At 36.4% G+C, this 20,884-nt stretch overlaps 1 protein-coding gene across 3 annotated transcripts in view; it reads left to right on the top strand.

The window, feature by feature from the left end:
- The window catches only part of LOC109855142 (extracellular serine/threonine protein CG31145), a 52,882-nt gene that overhangs the window by 999 nt on the left and 30,999 nt on the right, over window positions 1-20,884 (top strand). The window contains exons 1-2 of one of the 3 annotated variants that reach the window (XM_020429016.1): window positions 3,977-4,319; window positions 14,455-14,569. The gene's annotated coding sequence lies outside the window, so the exon portion shown is untranslated. Of the gene's footprint in view, window positions 1-3,976; window positions 4,320-14,252; window positions 14,316-14,454; window positions 14,570-20,884 lie in introns of those variants that run through there. The other 2 variants (XM_020429018.1, XM_020429017.1) reach the window with 2 other exon arrangements.

Here is a 20,884-nt window from a genome sequence, read left to right as displayed (position 1 = left end):
CACTTTCACCGCACGAGGGTTCTTAGATCGAACGCTTTTGCGGGGTTCTTTTTAAACGACGGTATGTTACGCATACATTTGAGATACATATTGGCTACAAAAAGTTAAAACAACGTTGCTACGTTAATATACTCAACTTGTTGGTAAATATTTTGAGATATATTTGTAACATAAACAAAGATATCGAAAATGTTTATGTCGACAATTTTCTTCAGCCGTTCTCACATGCCATCTGTATTTATTTTTATAAGTAATTTCTGACCGTAGAATTTTCAACGCTATCGGTAAATATCGTTTATCATTTACGAGAATTTCGTCAATATAACATCAAACTTACGAGAATTTTGTCAATATAACATCAAAAAAGATGTTACACTCGTAAAAAGACTATAGTAAACAAGAAAAATAAATAAGTCTTACACATTGCATTCATTTTCACATTCTTTATATAAGAATGTTGTTTTTCAATTTTCGCTATTAAAAGCTTTTAGGTTTCTTAAGTATCATTTATTACTGTTTTTTTCCAAAACTTTTCTGTTGATAAATTCTTCATACATGTATATGTTTAGGTTAGTGTTATAATATAACACTATATATTATACATAAATGTTGTTATGTATAAAGTGCTGTGTATTACTCACTTCCGACACAGCGTTTCTCTCTTTATCAAAATGTGCGATTTTTCTCTCGCGAATCTAAGGAAGTCAAGGCTGTACAGGATATGCGCACAGAAAACGTATCTCGCAGAAAATTTATGACGACACGAGATATTATTATCATTATAAATTATTATCATCGTAAATTATTATTATTATCATCAACGTGGAAATTGGTTCGACAAAAGCGCGGAAAATCGTGATGATGAAATCGTACATCCATTATTGCGTAAAATTTGCTGCGCTGTGACATCTGTATCTTTGTTTTTTTTTTTTTTTTTTTTTTTTTTTTTTTTTTTTTTTTATTATTATTTTTTTTTATTATTTTATTATAACATCTCGCGTGCAAATCTGACAACCTGTTTTACGAGTATTTATTGCCTATTCAACTCGTACCACATATCAATTTTTCACATATTCGTTGTACGTTTTATATACTAGAAAGCAGATTTTTGCGACATTTTAGGCGACTCGCGTTGCAAGTGACAGTAGATCAATAAAAATGTCTTTGGACGTGTAAACGCTGTTTTCTTTTAAACTGCATATACAGGTTATGAGGTATATTTCTAAACTCGCGATAAATGACATTTTTCCAATATGAAGTCTCGCGAAAAATTAAGCGTTAAAAAACTTCCGACGGATAGTTTTTATACTTTGTGCAGTTTTTCAATTGCAAAATAATGATTAAAAATATGAATCACGTCAAAATAGCAAATTTTTGAAAATAAGAAACATTATCAGTTTAATATTTTTAGAAAAACGATAAAAGAAATGGGAGAGAGAATCCGATGAGAAGACCTCCAAGGTGAGGTCACGAGAGGGTTGATCTGCCAAGCAAATAATCGAACGACCGAATTTTCGCCGCGAAGTTTCTGTGTTTGCGCGTACTTTTCCGCATACCAAATATGCGATCGAATGATTTTCTATTTTCGCGATGCATGCGGAAAAATCTTAAACTACGGATCTTACGAATTCACAAAAAAATAATCTTTAAAGCATGTAAAAATCTTTCAATATCTTTCTATATCTCGCACGTTTTATTATATTAGGTATTAATTATCTGTTACAAATATATTAATCATTTAAAATATAGATAATCAGTTTTAATTATATAACATGTATATTTTCATATTAAATAAAGTAGTTAGAGTTTTATTACAACTTTGACACATATTGTTATAATTAAGTACAAGACATGTGGTTTCGAAAATTAAACTATTTTCATTTTTTTAATTTGTCATTAAAATCGACTGTATATATATAATTGATATTTTTCACTTACGTCTCTTATCATTACGATAAATGTTTTTTTATTATTTATTCGTGATTTTTTTAGCGGAAAAAAAATTGATGAAAAATAAATTTGCGCAAATTACACACAGTGAAAAAAAAAGACGTAACAAAACGCTCAGATGTGCCATTTGTTTGCACAATTGTTCGCGAATTATTTTCGCGTTGAGATGCGAAACGCGCTACACTTGAAAAAATACTTGTTTTACAAAGTTTATATCGAAATATTGTTTCATGCAAACGTTTTACATGCCCCGCAGTAACAAGAGTTTGTTAATTAACTGCCGTGAAATGACGCAAAATATTGTACAAAAACAAAATTATGCATATTCTTGCCGACTCGCAAATCCGTGAAAAATACACTTTGCGTATGTATTGTGATCGTTCTCGTATCATTATTTTTTATTTACTTAGAAATTTATTTTAGACACAACTAAATATACTGATAATCGCGGCTTGACCCGAGAAAATGTCTCGTATAATATTTATGAGGTGAGCAATTAATTTTGAAGTCGAGTGCCAAGTTCACACAAGTCGTATAATTTAATTATATTTTTATGCGCAGTGGCGTACATCGGGTGTCGCAAAGAAACTGTTGAAACGCGGTATCTTTACGATGTCTCTTCATTTTTTTTTTTTTTTTTTGATGACGAAGGCTGTCAGCTTCTGTTAAAGTTTCGCGTGCTAGGATACGAGCAATTCGACTTTAATGTCACTTTTATACTCGATGTTTATCTCGGAATTGCGTCTTCCAGGGATGCGAATCTCTTCGTTTTGCTTTTATTTTTTTTTTTTTTTTAATCATCTGATGATCTGTGTTGCTCTATGTGAACAAACAAAACTGAACCTTGACTTCAAAATGTTTAACGAAGATGCAAGTTGATCTGAATATTCGCGACTTCGAGCATTTCGAAATGTATATACGAATGTGGTTAGATAAGATACGAGATATCGAGATATATCGATATGTAGATAAATAAGAGATAAAATGCACGAAAACGATAGGTCGCAATTTTTCAAGTTTTTACACCTTGACAAATTTATTTTGAAAACGAAACTGTAAACGTGTTTCGTAAAAAAAAACCTGAGACATTTCGTCGCGAAGAAATATGTCAATGGGATTTAAATTGTAAGAAACTGTTCAATTTTATGATAAATACACGTTACGTTATTTAAAATTGAAACTTTTGGAAGATGATATCTCATGTATGACGACTCCCGATGCGCGCTATATAAAAATTGATAAAACGAGAACAGCCAGCAACGTGATATGCATTTCGTGCGAAGTTTGCATCGGTTGAGTAATTTGTCATTGTCGAATGTACGTTTCGACAAAAAAAAAAAAAACGGGGCAAAGTGATTGGAAATTGGACCGGCCGGGAAATGTGCTGCGTAATATCTTTTTTATGAACTACAAACTTTCCTTCGACTGAAATCAATTCGTGAAAAGGTAAAAAGCAAATTTTCGAAATGTAATTCGCGCGCCAATTGTCAAATGTTTTCACTTTCCCGCAATGAAATTTATTTGTTCGAGATAGAAAACACTTCGATTTTCTATTATTTTTTTGATGTTTCATGTTTGATTAGATTGTTAGCAAAAATCGTTACCGACGCATTTTTTTTGCATATAATAGATTTATATAATAGATAATAGATAGTAAACATTCAGTTTATATTAAACTTTTCTACGCGTTACATATGTATACGTATATTGCACAAAGTATATTTATAATACGCGTAAAAACAGATTTCAATTATATTCAATTTTACGGAACAAAAACATATATACTCAAGGACTTAAATTGAAAAGAATATATACATTTATATATATGTTTTATATAGCGTATATCTCTTTCTAAAATCGAGCGTAGCACGTGATTACAAATTCATGATATACGCATATATATTATTACATACGGCGATAGCGCGTGCGTGAGGGTGAGCGCGAGAATGTTAGCGATGGTGGGAGGCAAACCGCGCAACCGACGGTGATAACGGGGCGCGCGGCGGCGCGTCAGTGCGCAGCGAGCTGCCGGTGTTGTATGTGCTTTGTCGCGTAAGCTTCGTCTCATCAGCTGCACAACCACGTGGTGCTGTTCTTGCTCTTCTCTTGCTTTTCTGTCGGTCATATATTATTGCGTGATCGCGTGACGCGTTTGCAAACCGGGTCGTGTGTCGTTTCGTTTTGTAATTTAAATCGACGACGATTGTTGTCGATTTTTTCTCCGGTGTCGCGACGCCGTGACATCTCGCCGCGTAAAATTTAGAGCATCGCGAGACTGTGATATTTGTGATCGCTGTTTCTTTCTGAGGCTGCTACTGGTGCAGTCGTCGTGAAACTACCGGTTACGAAGAGAGAGAGAAAAAAATAAGGTAATGACTTTGTCAGTAAATTTTTGTTGTCTTTTGATTATTTATGAAATGAAAGCGAATAGTCTCCTGGAATATTTTGACTAATATATCGATTGATATAAATTAAATTACTCTTTTATGAACAAATGCGCGCGTCCATGTTCTACATATGTGACAATTTAGCGGACTTAGCGAATATTGAAAAAGTTTCTGCGTTATGTAGCAATTTGTGAAATGAGAGAGGAATATTAGAGAGAGTTATCTTCTTTGATTAATTATATAATTACATTAATTATATGCTCTCTAATATTTTTTTATTATGTTATAAAATTTAATTCGATGACACTAATAAAGAGTATAGTATTGTGTGTGTGTGTATTTTTTTCTTTTTTTTTTTTTGACTAAAAAACTACAGTTATCTGGCGGTTATTTGTTTTGTTTAAAAAACGTTAAGTGAAAATTAAATATTGAAGCTGTACACGTTTTCCTGATACAAATTGATCGATACAGTTTGTTTACATGTCGCAAACTCTGTTAAAAATACAAAACTAGCAACGTTATTATTTCAGTTGTAAAGTTGGCGAAGATATATTTTGAATACAGGTTTTGTATCTTGCTTGCGCAAAATATATACGTTGCATCGTTAATTTACGAAGAAAATAGCGCGCACCAACTCGTGATAAATAATTCATGGGAAGTTCGCGTCTTAGGCAAAGTAACATGTATGTTTATTCATATTTTAATTACGCAACGAAAGCCTTTTTAAGCATCCTCTGTCTTTATTTCTCCCCTCTCTTTGCAAAAGCAATTAGATTTTCCCTTGTCTTGGCACGTTGTGCCTCGTAGAGAAGCTATCTTTGTTCAGGAACACTCTCACTTGAAATATTTGATGAAGATTATCTTGCGGCTTTCGGCTTCTCGTGTTATATTTGTAAATAAAAAACAAGTATACTACTACAAGTAAATTATAAAAAACAAAACAGGAAAAAAACGTGAAGTATATAATTGAAATATATACGTGTAATAATTAAATTTTACAATATAAATAATTATATAACACATAATTCAAGATATTAAAATTCGCACAACATTCGCATTAATAAGATTGTAATCGTGAATCGTTGTAAAATGGCATTAAAAGTAAACGAAATAAATTGAACGTTGTCTAAATTGAAATGGAAAATTCGCGTTACATTGCGAAATTGCAAACCCGGTTCGACAATTGCGGTCCGTTGCGATAAACCGCATAATAACGTCAATTTGCTCAACGACGAGCAATGATAAAAAAAACTTGGTGTAAAGTTTGTTCGCGGAAATGGCGCGAGAGACGGTTTGTTAATTGCAATTTTCCAACGTGTGTCACGTCTCACGTGTGATGTTTTCTATAAACAATAATATCCCATTTTGACATTCGACACTTTGAATATGTAATACGTAAGAGAAAAAAGAGGAAGAGGAGAGAGAGAGAGACGGTAAATATTTACACATCCGTTATAAATACATATTACTCGTTTGTTATTTTTTACAACTAAAGAAAAAAACGGTAAAGGTCGCTTTATATTTAATTTATATTTAAAATTTATATTTAATTCATCTTTTAATGTCATGTCAGGAATTTCAATTTTTTTTCTTTTTAAGACAACCGGCAATTCGAGCTTCATATCGCAGCAATCAAGCTATATCTATCTGATGATCTACAATTAGTCGGTAATAGTAATTATTAATAAGGGGATAAAATATACGAGCTATTTAAAAACGAGACTTCTTGTATTTTAGGGTGAAAATCGTTAAATGCACCGTGTCATCGTGGTTGCTTTTGAGCGTCGACCGTCAAGTTACGCCAGGCGGAATATCTAATAATACGTCGACCGTTTATTGTGCTTCACAATTGCATAATTTCGGAATTAATAACCGAGGACACACAGGTCGCGCTTCTCCTTCTCGCGGAAAGGGAGAGAAATAATAATTCGTGAAAGTTCGCTTCTGTCGAAAGTACTCGAGCGCCGAGCACGCGCGAATTCGCACTTAAATGACACCTCGATTGACACAGCGATGAGTCAAAGATAATTATTTCCTGTCTTTTGTATGTGTCGTCTACAGAGACGGTGTTGTTTAATAGAAGTAATCTAAATTGAACGTAAATAGAAACGCGAACACGCGCGCGCGCGCGGTTGGTTTCCGCGTGCCTGATTATTTCGTCAAAAGAGACCCGGGTGAAAATCCGGGGAAAAGAGATGGTTTCTCAAATTTTCACGGCCATCGAGATCCGTAGCGAGTGTAGGACGTGCGGCCTTTGAAAATAGATCCGGCGTGATCTAGAATAGTTCCAGCTGGCCGGAATCCTGATTCTCGACCGCATCTTTTTTTAACCAGATACAGACCAGTATACACACACGTGTGTGACTTACACTATTTACAAATAATATGTAATTTAGCATAATTTTGTGATTTACGTAACGCGAATACGTTTGTTTTTACTCTTTTGTTTTCAAAAAAAAAAAGATGCAATTAGGAATTATAATTAAAAGTGTGGCAAATAATAAATGAAGGTTGGTACAAAAGAGATTCCGGAATGACGTGAGGGAAAATGTCTCTGCGCTTTGCCAATTGTTGGGAGAGCGCAATTATTATAGCATCAACAAAACATGTGAAAAATGGCACGGACAATTTTATTTTTGGTGTAGAAACGTTTATTTGCCTCAGGCCGTAATAAACGCACGGATGCGCGTGGAATGCGCACCTGTGCATGGGTACACACAAAAAAAATGCAGTCGCTTGTATTTTTCGAAATTGCTGCCGTTCCATATTTGCATTCACACAGTTTATTTCCTAATTGAAATTCTACCTTTTATTTTCGTAAGTTTAGCAACGTTATCTAGCACTGTCGCACATAAATTAACATTATATATGAATTAACATTGTGGGACATTTATACTGCACAATGCGACAATCTTTTATCCGAAGAAGACACATAATTTCTCCACACGAGCGTTCTCGGCATTTTCAACATTTTATCATTGATCGTAATGCACACCTGTGCACATAGAATTCAATTAGCTTGTGATTTCGAAATTACCTTTACTTCATATCTGTATTCGCAGCGATTGCTAATTAGGATTATATTTTCAACCTTTACTTTTCGTACTCTTTCTCTTTTTCTCTCTTGCTCTCTGTCTCTTTTTGTCTCTCTCTCTCTCTCTCTCTTTCGAAAAGTTTCCCCATTTGGACTGGACGATTATTATTTGAACAGTAATTATGTGACGTTCGCTAATTGCTCGCATTGTACAGCGAGCGAAGAGATTGAAGGTCACTGCATGTTCCCGTCTTGTATTTTCTGTTTCTCTCTCGCAGTTTTTATTTGCGTTTCATTTTTCCGCGTGTGATTCTATAAATGATAATATCAAGCGCCAGGATCATTGCGGAGAATCATTACTTTTTTTCGGCAAAATACATGCGAGATACTTGATGATATTTGATTTGAAAAATTTACTGAATCTTAACGGTGAGATATCTCTCTGATAAATATACCGATTATTTGACTTTTCAACGTTTTGTTTGAAGTGTTTTGTTGTCACAATTCGCAAACAATATATAAATAGCATTGCATCGCGCGCGCAGAGTTTGAAAGAGAAAAATAGGATCTCGTAACGAGTATGCGACGTCACAGGAGGGAGGAGGGAGAAAGTTGTCGCGTGTGAATTTACTGATATTACGGGTGGTGTGATTCGCATGATTGGCATATTATGCGACGCACGTATCGTCGTATCGCAGCTTCACCGTGCAATATGTCTCAGTTTGCGACGCGGATAAGACCGCATCTCCTTGATTAGGCTTTATCTCGTCCACCCACGGCGGCGACGGCGGCGACGCGGATATTAAGATGAACAAGCGTAACTCCCGCACTGTGAGACCATTACAGTAATCGCGCACGTCCACACCTCGACGGACTTGCCACCAAAACCACAATGCCCGCATTACACACACACACACACACAAAGTGTAAACAACATATCTTAAATAAATATTTCGCCCTAAAATGTTTTTACGTTCGTCGTCTTCTTGTTCGAAACTCACGCGCTCGAAAGAGACGCGCGAGATTACCGTTGAACGATAGTTTAAGTCGCGCAAGAACCAACGAAACGAGCATCCCAATATCTCGCGTGAAAATCCATAGATCCCTCCCGGATCCGATTACTTCTTTCTATCTATATTCGCGTAGTGTTTCGTGCTTTTTCGCGAAGCAAAGTTTTCCCACGTCTTGCCGGACGGGCGCGCAATTTCCCGCCGCGCGAGCAGATGACGCGGATGAAGCGCGATCGTCAAGATACAGCGGACTTCTCGAAGAAACACTTAGACGAAATACTGGCACGATTCTTTGCTATCTTTTGTATTGCTGTTGTTCCAGAGACTTCATCTCGGCGCCGCGCGCGCAGCGTGAAATTTCCGCAGACGGACCAAAGTGTTTCATATCTAGTATAAATATGTAACTTTTTTCATTGCGTCAAATAAAAATACGTAACTTCGCACACACACATACGTGTACATATCGCGTACATTAAAACAAACTTAAAAATTTATAAAATTTTTATGTGCGCGAAAAATAAACGGAGTTATTTGTTCCGGCGTGAGTTTTCGTGTGTATCATTTTTATCCAATTACGCGTTACACTCGTCGCTTTTGATACGACAAACGTGGGTGATGAACAAGACGAGATCTAATCTAGAAAATGCGGTCGAGTCAAGCATAGTGAGGAATTAAGAACAGAATTTCCCGACCGCGCAACTTTACGCGCGTGCGAACGTGATGGCTTTATATTCGGCTAAAAGTTTACACGAGATTGCGCGTATCTTTACAAGTTTGTATACATATATATATATATATATATATAGAAAAATCTTTAAGAAAAACACGGGGGGCAATGTATGTTTTGAAAAATCTGACGGAATAATGTTCGGTTCCATTATTCGCATCACGTTGCGACGATAAACTTTGGCAGAAACAAAAGAAGAAGAGGGACCAGAATCGAAGCGGAATAATATGTGTAAAGGAAAAGCGGGCAAACAATGATAGCACGCGCGGAAAATCGTCTTATGACGCTCCACGTCGTTGATGCCACATTGGTGTTACACGGCGATTTCCATCGAGCGTAAAATTCGCGTTCTCTCTGTTCTCTTTCTTCCACTTTCTTCCGCGGCAGATGCAATCTTCTCGTCTACTCGTTGCAAATCTCTTGTGTCGAGAAGCACGAACTAAAGTTCACACACAATGCGATAGAACACACACTCATACACGCACGCACGCACACCCAGTATGGGATAAAGTTTAAATGTAAGAGAAAAATAATAAGGTCAAGTAAGAACCGAGCGTTAAACGGTGTTACCTGCAAAATATTTTTGAAGCGCAAATTAAACACATTGTAATTCGAATTAAATTAAATTAAATTTTTCGAAAATATTGTACACGCTTAGTTTGCACTTCTTTCACAGAAACAAAAGTGTAAATATTTTTCTTACAATATTTTCTTTATATTTTTCGTTATTTTTTGTTCTTGTTTTTAAACTTTATCTTTTTTTTATTTCGATGTAGTTTGTTAGTAATTCTGTTAGAATGATTTTTATATACTAATAATTTGCGTGAATATTTCATCAGTTCTTTGTACATGTTGACGTCGGATCGTTTCTGCAAAACTCTTTGTCGCTCGATTGTTATACAAGTTTCCTGCGATTCGCGAACTTCGTTAACGTAAATTCGCTTCGCAATTCACGCGAAGAAGAACGCTTTGTAAACGCTTTTAAGGTAGAAAACAATCGATAAATTTATAAATTATTCATAAACAATTCGAGGGAGGAGACTATGCACTTATTTGTCTCGATCGTCTCGCCGTTTTTGATCCGGCGATCCTTTGTGCCGCAATTTGGCGTCTCCTGCAATTTGTTTATCAAGTGTCCTCGGCGTCGCGACGTCAATATAGCGCCAATTAGTGTATTGAGCGTCGTCGAGCGGAAATCAGAATCTACCCCTTTCGTCTCAAAGAGAGCTTTTATGTGTTTCGCGAGAAAATGATAAAGAAGCGAGATAACAGAAAAATTGAAAAATTCACGGCACACAGAAAAAGAATTAATTTTGAAGAGAGAATCTGTTGATCGTGACTCTATAAGTTATTAAAACTTTGTTTATTCTTACCTGTCTTTTTTTTTTTTTTATTTATTTTGTTTTTATACATGACGTTTGGCGAGTTACTTGGAAAGTTATAGATAGATTTCTGCCGCTGAGATTTTTTAACGGGGGACGAGTGGAAAACGAGAGAAGCGAGAAATTAGTTTGTTGCCTCACTGAAAAAGCGATTGATAGGACGGCTGATTGACAGTTTCTTAAGAGAAGCGGTAAGGTTCTTTCAAGATAGCAAGATAGCAACTTTAAATTGAGTTAATTATCTCGGCTAATGAGACGAGCCAGCCGTAGTCGGAACCGCGATGATAAGTTGTGTGTACGTAAGATACGTTCGTGTGTGTGCACATATGTGTGTGTATGTGTGCAAAGAGAGGAAGATGGATGGATAGACGGATAGATGTATAGATACAGACGCGTATAAGATAAAAGACAAACGAAATCGGAGGAAAATCATAAAATTATGAATCATATTTGATTTATTTCCCTTTATTACATTAATTTTCATTTAAATGCCATATATCTCTTTGCTCTCGTGTTATCATTGTCTTATCGCTTTTTGTCGTATAACAAGAGTTTGATGTCTTTTGAATAAAATATACGAGGAAACTATGTTCGAACGATTCGGAGCTTGAGCCATTAGAACACGAAGCGAAGTTGGGTCGAATAGAACTAGATGGAAAAGATACATTTGTGTGGATTTGCTTTTAAACAAGTCCATGCAAATTTATCTTCTTCTTTTCTTCGATTCGATCGGTCTGTTTTTTTAATCTGTCATTTTTTTTCCTCCCGATGTCACCGTTCTCGGTGCGGTTTCCTTTTGAAAGAAAAGCGACCGAAGAGCTATGCGTTTATTAACGTCGTCGAATTTCAAATTCGTCGATCCTTCACGATCATTCCGGTCCTTTCCACTTGATCCTTCAAGAAGCTGATGAAAGTCAATCCAAGCGCTCTGTGCCTTCGTTCTGCCGAGAAATTGATTCTTTACGGCCGGTTGATCTCTAAGATATATATATATATATTTTTTTCTCTTCTTCATTGTATTTATTCGTTTCCTTTCCATTTACTTACTCACCGCGAATTAAAACCGAGAAAATATTGCGACCTCTTCCCGCAATGAGAACGCGTCACGACCGAGCGCGTATTGAAATTAACACTTCCGGAAATTCTCAATAAATACAAAGAGCAAATTGATAAATTTCCATTGTTTTTTCTTCTGCTGCGCACAAAGTGTGTGTGTGTGTGTGTGTGTGCAGATAGGAAGTTGCAACGGGAAGTGCGCCGCGCGTCGGTCATTAATGTTTACGTTATTAATATTTGCATGATAATTGGCCCTGGCTGGCGCGCGCATTATACTTGTATCAAATAAGCGCGTCTCGCGTTGTTTGTTTACCAAACATAGATGTAAACGTCGGCGAACGTCCGTTTTAATTGCGCGAATTCGTGAACGCGCGCGCGTGAATACACACGATACATCTCACGCGGGTATCTCACGTGAAACAACGCACCGGCAATTTCATCACCGACCGCTAATTGCTCCGGGAAAATAACGCGCACAGCCTTCTTCTGTCCCTTTGCGAGCGAGATTATCTTCAAGATGTGTTCCTAATAGGAGCTTTAATTCTGTTGAATTAAAATTTTTATGCAATATTCTGTGTATATGTAGGCCAGGAAACATTTTTTTTTTTGCAAAGCATATGCGAATATACATGTAACATAGAGAGAGATCGTATCATCAAATATGTATTGTTTCGAAAATACGCGGATGTATATATGTTTAGATTGTCAAATCGCGCGAAAGAAACTGAACCACGAAAGTGTGACGGATATCGGTAAAATTCATCGTGGGAGAATCCGGTCTAATGAAACCAACGTCCATTCAGCGAATAATAATGGCCACAACAGATAAAAAGATCGATCGTCGAATCTCTTCTAGACGAGTAGAAGCGAACGAGAGCGTGACGCGCGAGAAACGCACTCTCCGCCTCGGATTTCTACAATATAATCTTTTCGCGATGTAGGATAGTTAATTTTTACGGAGAAAGGGAGGTGTCGGTCCATCGAGAAGCTGCGCCGGGAATGAAAGTTTCATCGAAAACGCACTTCTCTTTCAACGATATTTAATAATAACATAAATTATTTGTTTGTACAGCTTCTTTCGCGGTCTTTCTGCGAAAGAGAATTTTGTAAAAAAATATACTTGTTAGTTTTATTGGGTAAAAAAAACAAAAAAAAAAACAAATTGATGCGCGAGAGAAAGGATGATGAAACGGCGAGAATTGTGGTCTATCCGAGCTTTCTTATGCAAACGGACGGAGTTCTTTCTTTCATGTCGCGCCGGTTAATTGCATCGGCGCGTTTAATTGCGTACCCTTCCCGTAAAATGCACCAGCCATAAAACGCGCGATTAAACGCGCGCCGATTCGTTTTGCCGAGTCCGCGTCCTCGTAAATTCGCGAGACCGCGTTCCCATGGCTTGCGGGGATAAAACATAAACATAGAGTGACGGGATCAATTTTATCATTTCAACAATGCACATAACAATAGCATATAAATTAAATTAGCATACAACATGATGATATAACATAATAACATAATAATTATGATATTTTGTGTCGTACAACATATTTATGGTTTTTTTTTCACGTGCATATTCTCTGTATATTGACGCAAACATTTAATTTCAAATTTATTTCTTTTTCCTTTAAAGTAATTTTTAAAGAATTTTAAAATAATTTTTAAAAGACGTTTTTAAGTAATCTCTATAAGTTCGCTCGCGCGTAAAATCGTTAAAAACGTTTCTTGTTTCTCAAAGAGACTTGAGATAAAGTTTGAACAGAAAATATTGTTTTTATCTCTTGAATTCTTCGAGTCGCTAATAACACGGTCAACCGAATGGCTGCGAGCAGCAGTCTTGTAACTCACTACATCTTTGCTAATGCGAAACGACATATACGCTTGACATTATGCAAATGAAACACCGCGAGAGTAAGATCGCGCTTAAGACAAGTAGCATAACTTGTTGCTGGAATTTGCAATAGAGTCGGAAGTGTTCGGCAAGTTGTGTATAATGTTGTGTCGACTTGAAATAAATTGACGCATCAGATACTTCCGACTTTACTCTCTTACCTTTACTCTCTCGAGAAGACACTTTTCTTTATTAGTAATAAAACAGGGTTTGGAATTTAAGATTTAATATAGCGCATTATAGCGATTTTAAGTAATAAAGTTCTTTATACACTCGTAATTTGATGAAGTATCGAATAAAGTATCTATTTAAAAAATGTTTTTTAGTTAATATTTGTTCTGTGGAAAATTGAATAAGCACTTTGCATTCTCGGTCGAAACTAAATAATAAAAAAATAAAATAGCGTAAAACGATTTATTAATTTGTCGGGCTTTCGTATATCTCAGTACGGAGCGGCCGCGACGACATGTTGATGGATATTGTCGCTACATGGTGGTCTGAATTAAACACTCTTATATGATGGATGCGCGGTCCACCTAGTGATTCGGATCGACGATGATTAATCGGCGCCATTACGCTCGTTTGCGTCCACAAAAATTATCTCCGTGAACGCATCTTTTGTATTATCTCTACGCGCACGCGCGGTTGCGCGTTTGTTCAAACCAATCCGACAAGCATTTGCGCTTTAAATATCATATGTATACACACACATACTATAGTTTTTTTCCACAAGGCCGGTGATAATGTTATCGCAAATGATACGGTAGGTAATATATATACACGTATCAAAAAAAAAAAAAAAAGCGAAACTCGTCTTGGAGACGATAACATTCTTTTTGTGTCTTTGTCTATTGTCGTCGAAAATACGCGTGAATTCCCGTGTAAGTGAAATAAAAGAAGAAAAGTTTTTGGACGTTTGCCCAATTACGTTCTATAAATCCTTGCCAAATAAAACGATGACAGTTTGTTGAGTGGCGTTTTACCGTTTGTTCACCAAGTGTGTGGTGTCTTGTTTTGCAGATGACTAATACGCGTGCAACACTATTAACTGGTGTGAATTAACTACGAAATTAACAGCGCATAACGGATGCGACAACTGGACCGATCATGGAGGCGAGATCGTCGAGAGGAATTGGTGAGTATATAGTGATTCTTTTTTTTTCTTTATCAGATACTTTTACATTATTATTATTCGGAAAATTTTTCGCTCGCGTTATTGCGTCGCCTTGTCACCATCTTGCAGAGAGCGAATCAGCTGACATTCTGCATTTTCTTTGTCTTATTTATTCTTCCGCGAAATCGTAAAAATGTCCTCGCCTTTAGTCGAGAGATAATTTCATATCTCGAGCGCGGCGACTTTGGAAGAGAACGAGGACAAGAATTTGTTCTCTGAAAAGAAAAAGATACAGCGTCTTGTGTCGGTAGTGACATACTGTCGAGAGATTCTCTTAAGAAAATCCTTAAAAAAAAAAAGAACCCTTTTTTTTTTAAGCTCTCGTAATTAAAGAAAAACGCTCCGCGTGAAAGTCTTTGAGATTTAAACAACCTGTGTGGTTTTTATGTCTTTATACTTTTTAACAGTAATAAGAACAATGGAATTTATTACATTACTTTTTATAATAATAAACTACATTAAATCAAGTTTTTTAACACAATGGTAAAATTAAAATAGTAAAAATATAAAATTCGCGAGATTAATGCGCTAAATAATAAATAACAAATATAAATGAGATAATAATTACGCGGAATAGGATTAATAATAAATTTTATGATTTTTACGATTTTCCGCGAACGCGAATATCTCGTTTGTCACGTTCTCTAACTTTCCAATTTCGCGTGTAAATGCAGTTTTTTCTCATCTGTTTACTCTCTTGCTTGAACTCGTGTGTTTCTACCTACCAACCCGTTACGCCCGCAATAGAAAATCTTACGAGCACTGTATATTGCGGAAATAAAAAGAACTTTATAAACATCTGAGGTAAATTAATTGAAGTGGATATGCGAGCACGAAAAATCAACTTAGTACACACACACACAGTCATGTGAAAAATTGTATTGCAGATTTGTGATCGTTTAGTTTTTCTTAATTTCTACTTTGTTTTTGTTTTTATTAACACAATTTCCGTCCGGTAATATTATTATATACGGTACCAAATTCTAATTATTATAATCCGAACACCTTGTACCTGATGTTTTCTCAGCCGCATCTTTTCGATATGCGTTTCTCATTTTTTTTATTTTTCCCTTAACCGCGAGCTTGAAAGCGTTATCGTAGGTAGGCAGAGAAGGAAAAGACGAAGGGAAACGGATTTTATCAAACGACGTCGAAACATCCTCTGGAATTTAAGCTAGATGCTGTTTTTCTGCTCGCCGACGTTTCAATGAAACCAGCACCGGCACTCTTATGGGATTAGTATGTACTTTGCCCCCTTTCCTGCCTTTCTTCCTCCTCTTTCCCTCTCTTCCTTGCCACTCTGCCAACGCAAAATCAAAGATAAAACTGAATCCCCTTCTGTCCTTTGCCCCGGCATACGTAAAAAGGGCACAAATCCCGCGAGATATATCCTTTGTCACGATTTTTATTTTTTTACGAAAAAAAAGGCAAAAATCGCGAACTCTATCCGATATGAGTAATTAATTCGTCTATTTTATAAGTTTTTAATTTAATTGCACGCGCGTAGTGCGATATATTGCGCACGTCTGTGCATTGATATATCAATATTATTCTTTAAGTCATTACTTCTTCAAACGTGCGATGTGTACAAAGTTGACTCGGCAATTTATCCGGTAGTTTTTAAAATGCAAATCAATTAATCATCGACATAATCGACGCGTGTCGTATTACGTCGCTCTCTCTATCTATCGTTTTATTTCTACATTGCCACTTTATTCTCCTCGACGTGACGTTTCAGCATTAAATAAATTTGCACGCGCTGTGATTAAAGTTTCAGCCGCGCGCGCGCGATTATGCTAATTATCCTCTCCTCACGTTATTGTTTCTTTCGTCAGAGAGCCATTCTCCATTACCTGTTTACGAATCCCCCTATTATTGCGATTGTGATCGCTTGCGTCTCGTCGTGACTAACTAACGCGCGCGTCTTTCAACGAACGGGTGCGTCTTATGTGTGAGCGACGCTCGGCGACCCGGCACGAGGCCTGGGCCTCTTGCATAATCCGCGACGATGCACACACGTGCTCGCGCATAAGAACGCATTATCCGCCCGGCCGTGTGTACACGCAGACTCTATCTAGCCTTCGCCGTTGCGCATCCCGAGGACGTGCGGCACAACGAAGACGATTTCACCGGCGCGCAACGCCGCGCCGCGCATCGCCGATTTCGCGAAGTCGTCGTGACGAGAGAGAGACGCGACCGAGTTGAATAAGAAATAGAATCCTACGCGAGAGTCACAGAGCTATAAGATATATATTACATATATAAAATAATTAAAATATTACGATCAATAAATTAATGTGTTTGGAAGATTATATATTTTATTGCTCGGAGATTTGAAAAATAAATTATTGTTTTTGCATAACGCATACAAGCGGAAGAGCTATAAAACACGATGCTTATTACTCGACTGCACAGATTCCTCGTGTTCTTTTGCATAGGATTTTCATTTTACTGCGTTCGAACGTAACTCAGAAATGATTAGTATTTAACGATCTTTTCGCGAGAATCTCGAGATTCTTACAGGGCCGGGCTTGTAGAGTGACTCGGCGAGTGTGTGTATGAATGTTGAAATGTCGGCGAGAGCTCGCGCGCCGACTTGTCTCAGGGAAAAGATTCTCCACCGACAGGTTTTGCGGAAGAAAGCGAAAACTAGCCGCCGGACCGAAGTGCGAGCAAAAGTGCAAACGCGTTTATAATATTCACCGTCGTTTCTCTTCTCCCCCGTTGTTTTTCTCCTTTCCGTATCGTTACGCCTGGTGACACGACAGAAAAATCGACGAGACTCGCCTGACGCCGCGCGTTTTTCAAAAAATGACTATTTGTACTTTCACTAACGCGGTTGTAAATGTCGACGCGATCAATTGGGCCAGTTCTGATAGGAAGTTATAGTTGGTTCGGATTACTTTCACGCCTAAATCTCTTTTTCACACATTTTCTACATTATTAAAATAAGTGTAAAATGTATAAGTGTATAAAGAATATACATATATATTTGCAGATAAAATGATCTCTGAAGATTTCAAAATATTCTCCCGATAATAAAAAATTTTTCTTTTTCTCTCCTTCGTCTCTCAAAATTTTTCGTTTCACGCGAGATGCGATATTAAATATATTTTCCACAGTTTTCTTGGAACGCGTGTATTTGACGAGTGTTAAAGCGAGCACGGATCCGAAATGCATATTACAACATTCAAGCGAGCATCTTCTGTTCGACGCGGTCAAATGGCGTTAACGAGGCTACCCCGCCGGCTCTAAATTGCAGCTTCGTTGCAATTTTCGCTCTCTGGAAGATAACGCCTCTGCTCTATTCGCGCACACCGGTTATTCCGTGTTGCCAGCGTGTTCAGCTTTGCCGTGTTGTGTGAGTGTGTAGATGCGAATTTCGCCGACTTAATCCTTTCCTTCGTCTCTCTCCCGCGCGCTTACATGTTTCACCTAAATTTTATCTGCGAAGTATGATAAGAAGCACTGATAAAATAAACGCTAATGATAAATTTTCGCTTACACAAGCTAATAACGTAATTCTTATTTATAGTTTGATTGGTACAATCTTATCTTTGAGAATTAAAAAATTTGTGTTATAATAAATAATCGGCGAATCTTCACGGTTTTTCATTTGTTCTCTTTTTTTCCACAAATACGACGTCAACGTTCCCTTTTTTTACGCATCGGCAATCTGATTTTTTACGGCTGCGTAAAATGGCGCGTGCCGTTGGCAGGCTCGTTATTCCTGTTGAAAAAATTGCACTCCAAGGTTTCTACTTTTTTGCTTGCGAAACAAATTCCGCGTGAGATTCAATAAGCGCGAAAGAGCCCAGTCAAGGGTAGAAAAGAGAAAACAAAGAGAGATGCAGAGAGAGACAGAGAGAGAAAGAGAGAGAGAGAGAGAGAGAGGAGAAAAATTTTGCAGGAGTTGGCATATAATCGAATTCCCCTTAAAAATCGCTTCTTTCAGTGCCTCTATTTTTGAGTTTAATTCATGTGGAAAGTTATGAATTAAATGTTATGCAGTTTTCACATTTATAGATTTATATAGAGAGATGCTTTTTACATATTTTTGTCTTGGTTTTTTTTCTGATCTAATTCAATTTGGAAAATTTATAAAATATTTAACCATGTTTTTTCATCTGTAAAATTTGAACTAAAATTTATGAAGTATTATAAAAAAATATGTAGAAGAATAACAAAATAGAAATGAATAATAGATTACTAAACGAATAATAGTGTAATTAATTATACACTTTTTAATTTAGAAGAGTAGTATATAGGAGGAGAATATTTATATATACACACACACATAGATACGTGCATATAAATACCTTTTAATAGATATATAATAGATACTTGTAATAGATACGCCGAATTTACATAAAAATCTAAAAAAAAGATATATTATTATATAAATTTGGTTTTATATGTATATATATACACACACACACACGTACATTATATGCTGAGGGTTATATTTTTTTATGGTTGATGCATAATGTTTTATACGCTGGAGAAAACTTAAAAGAAAATTATGTGTATATTATTAAGCCATATAAAAATAAAAATACATTAAAATTATAATGGAAAAATAAATGTAAATAAAATGTAAAATAACTCTGACAAAACAAAAACATTTATTTTCCGGCCAATTTTACGCTCTCATCTTATCAAATTTAAAATTGTATGATACGTGCATATAACAACATATTTACGACAAAAGCTGTTGGTTAGATTTCAATGACGCAAGAAATTGTATAAACAAGTAGCGATCCGTGCATCGTCGACGTGTATCGAAATATCGCGACTCGCGGATATAAATAAAACGAAAGGTCGCGCAAGATTGAACATTTGTGTGTGTGTGTGTATGTGTGGAGAGAGAAAATGCAAACATCAAATTGAATTCTTCACAAAATTATATAAATCAAATATCAAATTAAACTCTTAACCCAAAATGTCTTTAACAAAACATTCGAATTACGCGTCAAAAAGATAAAAAATAGAAAATATTGAGAGTTTGAAAAAGCGATTTTTTATCATTAATTTTTATCCCGTTATTATATAAAAATCGTTTTGTTTGAATCCTAGTGTCTAGGTATTATATACTTATATAATGGAATGTCAATACACAGAGGAAAATGGAAAGGTAATCGGGAATGCATGCGCGATCTCGAGACTTCTTCTCCAAGCATAGCGTGCCGATAAGAATATTGAATTATGCAGCCGCTTCGATGCGGTGCCATTTATGTCGTGTACATGTTATGTATACCTACACGCACACACACACGTACATGTAACAATATATACGCGTTACAAAGTGTATATTAAATATAATTTATATATATATATTTTTTTTTCACATGTACGTAATATGCATATAATGTGTATATAGTTATATACATATATAAAAGCCTGCATCCCGTCGCCTTTATAGCGCGACTTCGCGATAACTGTAATGGCCACTCTCGCAATGCGAAGCACCCCATTACCGTCACTCTATTTCACAGTTGATATCCACCCTCCTTCACCCTTCCCTTAAAGAGCGCACCTTGACCCGGGCGATGCAACCTCCTTCGGTGCGAACGATAAAAAGCCGTAATGTGCTATTTCTACGCGCGAATCCTTTTATCGCTGCACCGCACTGTTTGGTCCTCGAGGAGCTATCGATACCAATCGTGGGTACGGTGCGCGCGACTCGAGTGCGAACAATATTTTTCAGAAACGATCGGAGAATCCCAATTTTTCATAATTATATATATATATGTCAAAACGAAACGTTAATCAAACGCAAATAAGATCGTAATTAATTAAGAGACGAGAAAAGTTTGATTTTTGACTACACGTCAAATAAATTTTTATATTTGGCAGCAGCTTTCATATTTTACGTGATGGTTGCTCATTAAAAACGCCGATAAATATAAAGCTAAAATTGCAAAGTGTTAAAATAGTACACCAAGACGCAGAAGTAATTAAATATAATTCGACTAATTTAGTAAAACCGTGTTATGAATAAATACATACATATATATATATATATATTCACTAAAAATGTTATTTTATTCCTCATTTAAAGACCTGTAGATCATTTTCTTACGGAACTAATTGACATAAATACGATATTACAAATTGCAAAAATGTTTGTGCGCATCTTTGGAAAAATGGCTGCGTATTGCCGTGTTTTTCGATCGTTAATATTGTTACGCGGGGGTCACCGCGTATGTGTCGCGGGAGCCGCGTGAACGGCGCGCGATCGGCGCGACTGTCGGTTACCGGGCGACGACGGTTTGT

The sequence above is a fragment of the Pseudomyrmex gracilis genome, unplaced genomic scaffold (assembly GCF_002006095.1).
Source record: "Pseudomyrmex gracilis isolate BER0280 unplaced genomic scaffold, ASM200609v1 scaffold_82, whole genome shotgun sequence".
Taxonomy (NCBI): domain Eukaryota; kingdom Metazoa; phylum Arthropoda; class Insecta; order Hymenoptera; family Formicidae; genus Pseudomyrmex; species Pseudomyrmex gracilis.
Note: the sequence above shows the minus strand (reverse complement) of the source record. Positions and strands in the feature narration are given on the sequence as shown.